Genomic DNA, 10,514 nt, shown 5'->3' with positions numbered 1-10,514 from the left:
CACTGCCAAAAGGACAAAAATATAGTGACAGATAAGAGACCAGTGGTTGTCATAAGCTGAGAGTGGGAGGGGGTTGGGGGAGGAGGTTGGGGGAGGAGGGTGTGGTCCAAGAGAGAATTCTGAAATAATAGATAGTTTTGTACCCTGAGTCTGGTGGAACCTGTATACATGTTAAAATGAATAGAACTATACTCCAAAAAGGGCAGTATCACATGTTAATACTAAAACTTAAAAAAAGAAAAAAAAATCTCAGAAAGAAATGATAGAAAAAAAGTATCATCTGGAAGTTCCTGTTATGGTGCAGTGGAAACAAATCCGACTAGCGTCCATGAGGATGCAGTTTGATCCCTGGCCTCGCACAGTGGGTTGGAGATCCAGCATTGCCATGAGCTGCTGTGTAGGTTGCAGACGAGGCTTGAATCCTGGGTTCCTGTTGCTGTGGCATAGGCCTGCAGCTGTAGTTCTGATTGGATCCTTAGCCTGGGAACTTCCATATGCCATGAGTGTGGCCCTAAAAAGCAAAAAAGAAATTTAAAAAATATCATCTTAGGGTATACCTGAATCATCATGAACAGACTGTTGGTAGAAATATGAAATTTAAGGGCAATGCTAGTGAGCGCTCAGATGAAGATGAGCAAAATGTTATGGAAACTTGAGGCAGATAATTTCTTATTATACAATGGCAGAAACTTAGCTGAATTTTATTTTGAACCTATTCTTTTCTGTAAAAAGAAACAAACAAACGAAAAAACAAAAACAAAACTTGTAGGAGTTCTCATTGTGGCTCAGCAGGTTAAGAATTCAACTAGTGTATATGAGGATGTGGGTTTGATCCCTGGTCTTACTCAGTGGGCTAAGGATCTGGCATTGCCGTAAGCTGCAGCAGAGGTTGCAGATGTGGCTTGGATCTGGTGTTGCTGTGGCTGCAGTGTAGGCCAACAGCTGCAACTCTGATCAACCCCTAGCCTGGGAACTTCCGCATGCTGTGGGTGCAGCCAAAAAGAAATAAATATAAAAGAATACTACTCAGCCATAAAAAAGGATGACATAATGCCATTTGCAGCAACATGGATGGAACTAGAGACTCTCATACTGAGTGAAATGAGCCAGAAAGACAAAGACAAATACCATATGATATCACTTATAACTGGAATCTAATATCCAGCACAAATGAACATCTCCTCAGAAAAGAAAATCATGGACTTGGAGAAGAGACTTGTGGTTGCCTGATGGGAGGGGGAGGGAGTGGGAGGGATCGGGAGCTTGGGCTTATCAGACACAACCTAGAATAGATTTATAAGGAGATCCTGCTGAATAGCATTGAGAACTATGTCTAGATACTCATGTCGCAACAGAAGAAAGGGTGGGGGAAAAAACTGTAACTGCAATGTATACATCTAAGGATGACCTGACCCCCTTGCTGTACAGTGGGAAAAAAAAAAAGAATAAGAAGTTAGGAACCAATAACAGAAAGAAAACTGGAAAATTTGCAAGTATATGGAAATCAAACACACTCTTAAAAAGCAATGGCCAAGATAGAAATACAAAGGGAAATTAGGAAACACAGTGACAAGTGATTAGGAGAACACAACTTATCAAAATTATGGGATGCAGCAAAAGCAGTTTTAAGAGAGAAATTTACAGCTGTAAATACTTCGATTTAAAAAATAAGAAAGATTTTGGAGTTCCCGTTGTGGCGCAGCAGAAACGAATCCGACCAGGAACCGCGAGATCGTGGTTCGATCTCTGGGCTCACTCAGTGGGTTAAGGATCCAGCGTTGCCCTGAGCTGTGCTGTAGGTTGCAGATGTGGCTTGGATCTGGCATTGCTGTGGCTCTGGTGTAGGCCGGCAGCAACAGCTCTGATTGGACCCCTAGCCTGGGAACCTATGTACGCCATGGGTGTGGCCCTCAAAAGACAAAAAAAAAAAAGATAAAAAATAAGAAAGATTTTGAGTAAATAACATAAATTTACTTCTCAAGGAACTAGAAAAAGAACAGACAAAATCTATAGCTAATAGAAGAAAGGAAATAATAAAGATTAGCACAGGGGGAGTTCCCGTCGTGGCACAGTGGTTAATGAATCCGACTAGGAACCATGAGGTTTCGGGTTTGGTCCCTGCCCTTGCTCAGTGGGTTAACGATCCGTTGTTGCCGTGAGCTGTGGTGTAGGTTGCAGACGCGGCTAGGATCCCGCGTTGCCATGGCTCTGGCTCAGGCCGGAGGCTACAGCTCTGATTTGACCCCTAGCCTGGGAACCTCCATATGCCACGGGAGAGGCCCAAGAAATGGCAAAAAGACAAAAAAAAAAAAAAAAAAAAAAGATTAGCACAGGGCTAAAAAATAGAGAATATGAAAACAGAAAAATCAAAGCAAAAGTTGATTCTTTGAAAATATCAATAATATTAATAAACGTTAAGCTAGACTGACAACAAAAAAGGGAAGATGCAAATAACTTAAAATCAGAGATAAAAGTGGGAAGAAATGATTCAAGATGTTGATGAAAATATTCAATAAACAGTATTGGCTAAGAAAAGGAAAGATTTTTTAAAGCCAAACTAAGGATTATAGCCCAGAAGACAGTCTCTCAGATAACTCCGAGGAATTGCTCTGGAGGAGCATGATTTTTGGCACAGTTTTATATCTTGCCAGAACAAAGAACATTAAACAAGTCAGGGATACATTCTCCTCAAGGTTTCAAAAAGAAGTAAAAACAGATCAGTATGTACAAATGATTCAGTATGGCCTTGGCACCTGGGAAGGGAGTCTTATTATTGAAGGGATATCAGCACTGGCATCCTAGGAAGGGAGGTATTTAATTTTACTTTTAATTTAGACATCCTTTTTAAATTAAAGTGTAGTTGATTTACAATGTTGTGTCAATTTCTGCTATATAGCATAGTTACCCAGTCATAAAACTATATATGTTCTTTTTCTCATACTATCTTCCATCATGTTTTATCCCAAGAGATTGGCATAGTTCCCTGTGCTATACAGTAGGATATCATTTCTGATCCACTCCAAATGAAATAGTTTGCATCTACTAACCCCAAACTCCCAGTCCCTCCCACTCCTCCCCCATCCCCATTTGTTCCATACTTTAGGTTCCACATATAAGTGATATCATATGGTATTTGTCTTTCTGACTTACTTCACTTAGAATGGTAATCTCTAGATGCATCCACATTGCTGCAAATGCAATTATTTAATTTTTTATGACTGAGTAGTATTTCATTGTATATATAATACCACATCTTCTTAATCCATTCATCTGTTGATGGACATTTAGGTTGCTTCCATGTCTTGGATATTGTGAATAGTGCTGAGATGAACATTGGGGTACATGTATCTTTTTGAATTATGGTTTTGCATCAGCTGTTTTTATAAATTAAATTTTTTATGGAAGACTAACATACACACAAAAGTGCACACATCAAAAGTACACACCAAAAAGTGCTCACATTGATGGATGATGACAAAGTGAACACACCCATGTACCCACTACCCAGGTCAAAAAGTTAAGCCTGCCCAGGACTAAAGAAGCCATCCTCAAAGCAGTTTTTAGCCATCATTGCAGACCTTCTCACAACAGCCCTCAGAGGAAGGTATAAGTAATTCAAAATACTTTAGAGATACTGAATTATTTTTCTTTAAACCAATTCATTTAATTCATCCTTGAGTACTTGGGAAATTAAACATTTTCTCCACTTGATTTTCCTCTAAATATTATTAGAATTTAATATGTATTAGAATAAATACATGACTATTAAACAAAAGAGCTCTTTCACATATATTGAAAATTCCCTCTCTCATACCATTCCCTCACATGCCACTAGCAAAATGTGTGCCACACTTTGGGGAACATTGTATTGTGCTGTGGGAATAAACACAAGGAGGAGGCTATTTACATTGGGAAGATCAGGAAAGACTTGAAGCAATACAAGGAGGCAGGTGCCATGCGCCATCTGATATTTGTGAAGAGGATATGTGCTTTTTAAAATTTTTTATTTTTATTATAGTTGATTTACAGTGTTGTGTGAATTTCTGCTGCACAGCATAGTGACCCAGTCATACATATATATGCATTTTTGCTCATACTATCTTCTGTCATGTTTTATCCCAAGAGATTGGCTATAGTTCCCTGTGCTGTACAGTAGGACCTCATTGCTTATCCATTCTAAATGACACAGTCTGCATCTGCTAACTTCAAACTTCCCATCCATCCCATTCCCCCCACCTTGGCAACCACAAGTCAGTTCTCCATGAATATAGGCATTCTTTACTTCTGGTTGATTCATCCTTTTATTTAAATAATTAAAGCATATATACATTGTATGGTTGATAGGCCACAAACAGGTTGTTTTAGTTAGCATAAAATTCAAATTAACTCATATATAAGCCAGAATGACTTCCCCATACCTCAGTATGTGAAAATTTCTTTTATCAATGGTAAACCAGGACAATTCTGAACTCATCTTGTACCAAGGACACATTAAATCTACAATTACACATGGAAAAATCATCTCTGAAAAAGACCTGAAAACTAGCTGAGTAACTCCTTAACATCAAACAAATGAGGCAAAAGTCACATTGAATAGGGTCAAAGAGGCTGAGAGAGTTTCTTGATAAATTCCACCTCTGCTGTGGTGACCCACTATTGTGAGGGAGCTAACAGACCTAGAGCTTCTCCTTGAGGCACAGAAGTTTGTACCTGTATCAGGCACCTCAAATTTTAAAACTTCCTCTGAGAGATAAGCCCCCAAAATATCCGTCTTTGAAAACCAATGGAGCTCATGACCATGAGATACAAAGGGCTATAGCAAGCTGAGAAATGGCTAAATGTCTTATTTGCAGGCTTCTGCCCCAGGGCATTGCAAAGATAGCAGACTGAAACATAACCCAACAGTATTTCTGTGAATGAGGCTTGTATGATTATTCTCACCTTTGGTCTGAGGGACAGGCTTCAGATTTGGCACACAATAGAGCCCTACAGAGGTGCTTTCAGAGAATGTAGGCCAGGGAGTACATCCCTCTGCCTCACAAAAGTTTGCCAGTATCTCCCAGAAAGGAACTTAAACACACATTTAGAGTGCATTTTTATGTGCCACTTAGAAATCACCCCCAGATTGCCTGGCTCCGGTTCCAGCTGGGATTATGCTTGTGGTCCCAACAGGACTGTATATATTTGCATTATTTAAAAGTTGTTGCTGGAGTTGCCGTCATGGCTCCTGGCTAGTAACCTTGAGATTATGGGTTTGATCCCTGGCCTCACTCAGCGGGTGAAGGATCCAGTGTTGCCATGGCTGTGGCGTAGGCCAGCAGCTACAGCTCCGATTAGACCCCTAGCCCAGGAACCTCCATATGCTGGGGGTTCGGCCCCCCCAAGAAAGACAAAAGACAAAAGACAAAAAAAGTTGTTGCCTGAGGGTCTGGCTTCCAATCAGCATGTATCTAGGTGCCAATTAAAAACAATCCCTTTTGGATACTGAAATAGCCTCAACTACTAGGAGTTACTAAAAATAAAGTGAGCTGCTAGGATAATCACAAAGGTTTGAGACAACCAAGAGCTAGGGCAAGGTTGAATGATAAAATTCATCTCTTATGTGAAGCTACTCCTTCAAGAATAGGAAAAAAGGGTTCCCTTGTGGCACAGCAAATTAAATATCTGGCATTGTCACTGCAGTGGTCCTAGGCTGCTATTTTGGTACAGGTTTGATCCCCAGCCCAGGAACTTCCATATGCCACGGGTGTAGCCAAAAGAAAAAAAAAGAATAGAAAAAAAGAATATTTCATCTAATGCGTAAAAAACAACAGAGTAATACAAAATCTAGGAAACAGGAATATGTTCCAAATTAATAGACATGATAAAATCTCATTTTTCTTTCTTATTGCTTTCAAGACTCTCTCCTTGTCTTCAATTTTCAATATTTTAATTATAATGTGTCTTGGTGTAAGTCTCTTTGAATTTCTCTTATCTAGAAGTCTCTGGGCTTCACGGATCTATATATCTGTTTCCTTCTATAAGTTAGGTTGTTTTCAGCCATTATTTCTTTGAATAAGCTTTCTGTCCTTTTCTCTCTCTCCTCCTTCTGGGGCCGTTATAATGTGAATTTTGATCTGCTTTATGTTATCTATAAGTCCCTTAAACTATCTTCACTTTTTAAAATGTTTCTCTCTCTCTCTCTCTCTCTCTCTCTCTCTCTCTCTCGGCCATGGCATGCAGTGGCTTGATGTGGGCTCTCAGTTTGCAGACCCGGGATTGAATAAAGGCTGCAGCAGTGAAAGCAATGAGTCCTCACTACTAGGCCACCAAAGAACCCCCCAAACTCCTTTTCTTTTCTTTTCTTTCTTTTTTTTCTTAGGGTCATACCTGCAGCATATGGAAGTTCCCAGGCTGGGGAATGAATCAGGGGTACAGTTGCCAACCCACACCACAGCCATAGCAATGCCAGATCTGAGCTGCATCTGCAACCTACACCACAGCTTATGGCAATGTCTGATCCTTAACCCATGGTGTACTAGTCGAGTTTGTTACCACTGACCTACAACAGGAACTCCCCCTTTTTCTTTTTGCTGCTCTGATTATGTGAGTTCAACATAGCCCTGTTTTTGAGTTCACTGATCCTCGTTATTCTTCATCTAGTCTACTGCTGAATCCCTCCAGGGTGCTTTTCTGTTCAATCATTGTATTCTTCAGCTCTGTGACTTTTGTTTGGTACTTTCTTATATTTTCTTTCTCTTTGTTGAAGTTCTCATTGTGTTCATTCATTCTTCTGATATCAGTCAACATCTTTATGATCATCATTTTGAATAGACATTTTTTCCAAAGAGGAAATGCAGATGGCCAGCAGGCACATGAAAAGATCCTCAATGTTGCTAATCATCAGGGAAATGCAAATCAAAACCGCAATGAGATATCACTTCACATCTACCAGAATGGCTATCATCAACAAGGACACAAATAACAAATGTTGGTGAGGATATGGAGAAAAGTGGACCTTTACGCACTGTTGGTGGGGATGTAAGTCGATGCAGCCACAATGAAAGTTTTTAAAAAAACTAAAAATAGAACTACCCTATGACTCAGCAATTTCCTTCCTGGGTATATATCTGAAAAAAAAAAAAAAAGAAACACTAATTTGAGAAGACATATGCATCCCAATTTTATAGCTGCATTATTTACAATTGCCAAAACATGGAAGCAACCTAAGTGCCCATCAACAGGTAAACGAATAAGATCTGCTGTGTGTACACACACACACACACACACACACACACACAATGGAATACAACTCCGCCATAAAAAGAATGAAGTTTTTCCATTTGCATCAACATGGATGGATTTGGAGGACATTATGCTTATTTCACTTAGCCAAAAACAAAATGATAAAAGAAGAGGAACAAGACAAGGATGCCCATTTTCCCCACAGCTATTCAGCATAGTATTGGAAGTTCTAGCCAGAACAATTACATAAGGAAAAGCAATAAAAAATAAGGCATCCAAATTTCATTTTATTTTATTTTTCTAATGATGGAGGAACTATCAGATTATAGTAAGTACTGGGGAGAATGTATATATGTATATATATTTGTCTTTTTGCCTTTTCTAGGGCCACTCCTGAGGCATATGGAGGCTCTCAGGTTAGGGGTCAATTGGAACTGTAGCTGCAAGCCTACACCAGAGCCACAGCAATGCAGGATCTGGGCCACATCTGCGACCTACACCACAGCTCACAGCAACGGTGGATCCTTAACCCACTGAGCAAGGCCAGGGACCGAACCCACAGCCTCATGGTTCCTAGTCGGATTCACTGACCACTGAGCCACGATGGGAACTCCCCAAATTTTAAATGAAGAAGTAAAATTATCTCTGTTTACAGATGTCCTGTAGAAAACCCTGAAGATTAAAAAATAAGAAGCAACAAATAAATTCAGAAACATCGCAGGAAATAAAATCAACATGCAAATATTTGTTGCTTTTCTATACACTAACAATGAGTAATCTGAAAAGGAAATTAAGAAAAAACCATTTATAATAGCATGAAAAAGATAAAGTACTTAGAAATAATTTTAGCCAAAGAGGTGAAATACTTGTACAGTGAAAACTACAAAACAGTGCTGAAAGAAATTAAAGAAGACATACATACATGGAAAGACATTCTATACTCATGGATTGGAAGGCCTAATATTTTTTTAAATGATAATACTAGTCAAAGAGACCTACAGAATCAACGCAATCCCTGTGAAAATCCCAAAGGCATTTTTTTGAGAAATAGTAAAACCCATCCTGAAATTTATATGGAATATCAATTGATTCCTAATATCTAAAACAATACTGAAAAATGAAGAACAAAGTTGGAGAACTCACATTTTCTTATTTTTAAACTTAGTACAAAGCTACAATAATCAAATCAGTGTGAAACTGGTGTAAAGACAGACGTATAGATCAATATAACGTAACAGAGAGCCCAGAAATGAATTCTCACATATATTGTCAATTGATTTTCAGCAAGTGTGCCAAGACTATTAAATGGGAAAAATATTGTCTTTTCAACAAAAGCGCTGAGGAAACTGAATATTTGCACACAAAAGAACAAAGTTAGGAACTTACACCATATATACATATTAATTCAAAATGGATCAAAGAACTAGATATATGTTTTATACATAAAACACTTAGAAAAAACAGAAGGAAAACTTCATGACATTGATTTGGCAATATTTTCTTGGATATGATGCTAAAAATATGGGCAATGAAATAATATAAATAATGTGGACTTCATTAAAATTAATAACATTTGTTCATCTAAGGACACTATCAAGAAAGTAAAAAGATAATCCATAGAATGAGAGAAAATAATTTGCAGACCACACATCTGATAAGAGATTAATATCCAGAATACGTAAAGAACTGCTACATCTCAACAACAAAAAATCAAACAAACCAATTCAAAAGTGGACAAGAAGGAGTTTCCATTGTGGCTCAGCAGTAATGAACTCGACTAGTATCCATTGAGGATGTGGGTTCAATCCCTGGCCTCACTCAGTGGTTTGAGGATCCAGCGTTGCTGCAAGCTGTGGTGTAGGTCGCAGATGCAGCTCGGATCGGGCGTTGCTGTGGCTGTGGAATAGGCCGGCAGCTATAGCTCTGATTTGACCGCTAGCCTGGGAACTTCCATATGACACACATGTGGCCTTAAAAATACAAAAAACAAAAACAAAAACCAACAAACGTGGACAAAGAGCTTGAATAGACATTTCTCTAAATAAGATATACAAATGGATAAGAAGCAGTTGGAAAGATACTCAACATATTTGTTTGGGAAATTAAAATTAAAACCAGAATGACTTCATTTCCATTAGGATGCCTTTAAAAATTGAAAAATAAGTTTCAGTGAGAATTTGGAGAAATTTCAACATTTGTGCATTGCTATTGGGAATGTCAAATTGTACATCCTTTATGGAAAACAGTTTTATCTTTCCTCAAAAATATGCACATAGACTTACCATGCGATCCAGTAATATATGTGCAAAGAATTGAAAGCAGCGGCTCAAATATATGCACAACAAATTTCATAGCAGTATTATTCACAATAGTTGAAGTTGGAAACAACCATAATGTCCACCAATAGATTAATGAGTAAACAGAATGTAATATATATATGCATATACATACATTTCCAGTCTTAAAAAGCAATGAAGTTTTGATACTGGCTACAACATGAATGAACCTTAAAAACATTATAAGTGAAATAAGCCACATACAAAGATAAATATTGTATGATTATTGTATGATTAAAAGTATATAAATCATAAATATTAAATCATAAATATTGTATGATTCCAAGTATATGAGGTAACTTAAAATAAATAAATGCAGACAAAAAATATAATAGAGGTTATTAGAAGCTAGAGGGAGTGAGGAATGGAGAGTTATTGTTTAATGGGTACAGAGTTTCAGTTTGAGATAATGAAGTTCTGAAAATGAACTTTGATGATGGTTGTACAACACTGTGAATGTACTTAATGCAACTGAATTGTATACCTATAAGTGGTTAAAATGGTAAATTTTATGTTATATACATTTTAGCACAATAAAAATTAAATTACAGTACCTTTTATAATAACATCAATCATAATAAAACAATATAAGGTTAAATTTAACAAACATAGTACGAGATTTGTTTACTGAAAACTACAAAACATTGTTGAGAGTAATAAGAGAAGACAAATAAATGTAATTTCTTTGTTCACAGACTGAAAGACTCAATCTTGTTAAGATATTGATTCTTCCCAAATTGATCTATAGATTCAAGGCAATCTGTATAAGAATTATAGGTGTATTCCTTTTTTTTTTGCAGAAATTTACAAGCTAATACTAAAATTCGTGTGAAAATGCAAAAGACTCAGAATAGCCAAAACTATTTTGGAGAAAGACGAAAAAAAATGGAGTACTTTCACTTCCCAATAAACAAATTGATATAATGCTACATTAATCAAGACTGAGGTACTGGC

This window comes from Sus scrofa, chromosome X (genome assembly GCF_054392235.1).
Source record: "Sus scrofa isolate SSC_HxYL_T2T_F1_AM1 chromosome X, Sscrofa_HxYL_maternal_Yorkshire_Landrace_v2.0, whole genome shotgun sequence".
Taxonomy (NCBI): domain Eukaryota; kingdom Metazoa; phylum Chordata; class Mammalia; order Artiodactyla; family Suidae; genus Sus; species Sus scrofa.
The sequence above is the reverse complement of the archived record's forward strand: the minus strand, read 5'-3'. Positions refer to the sequence as shown.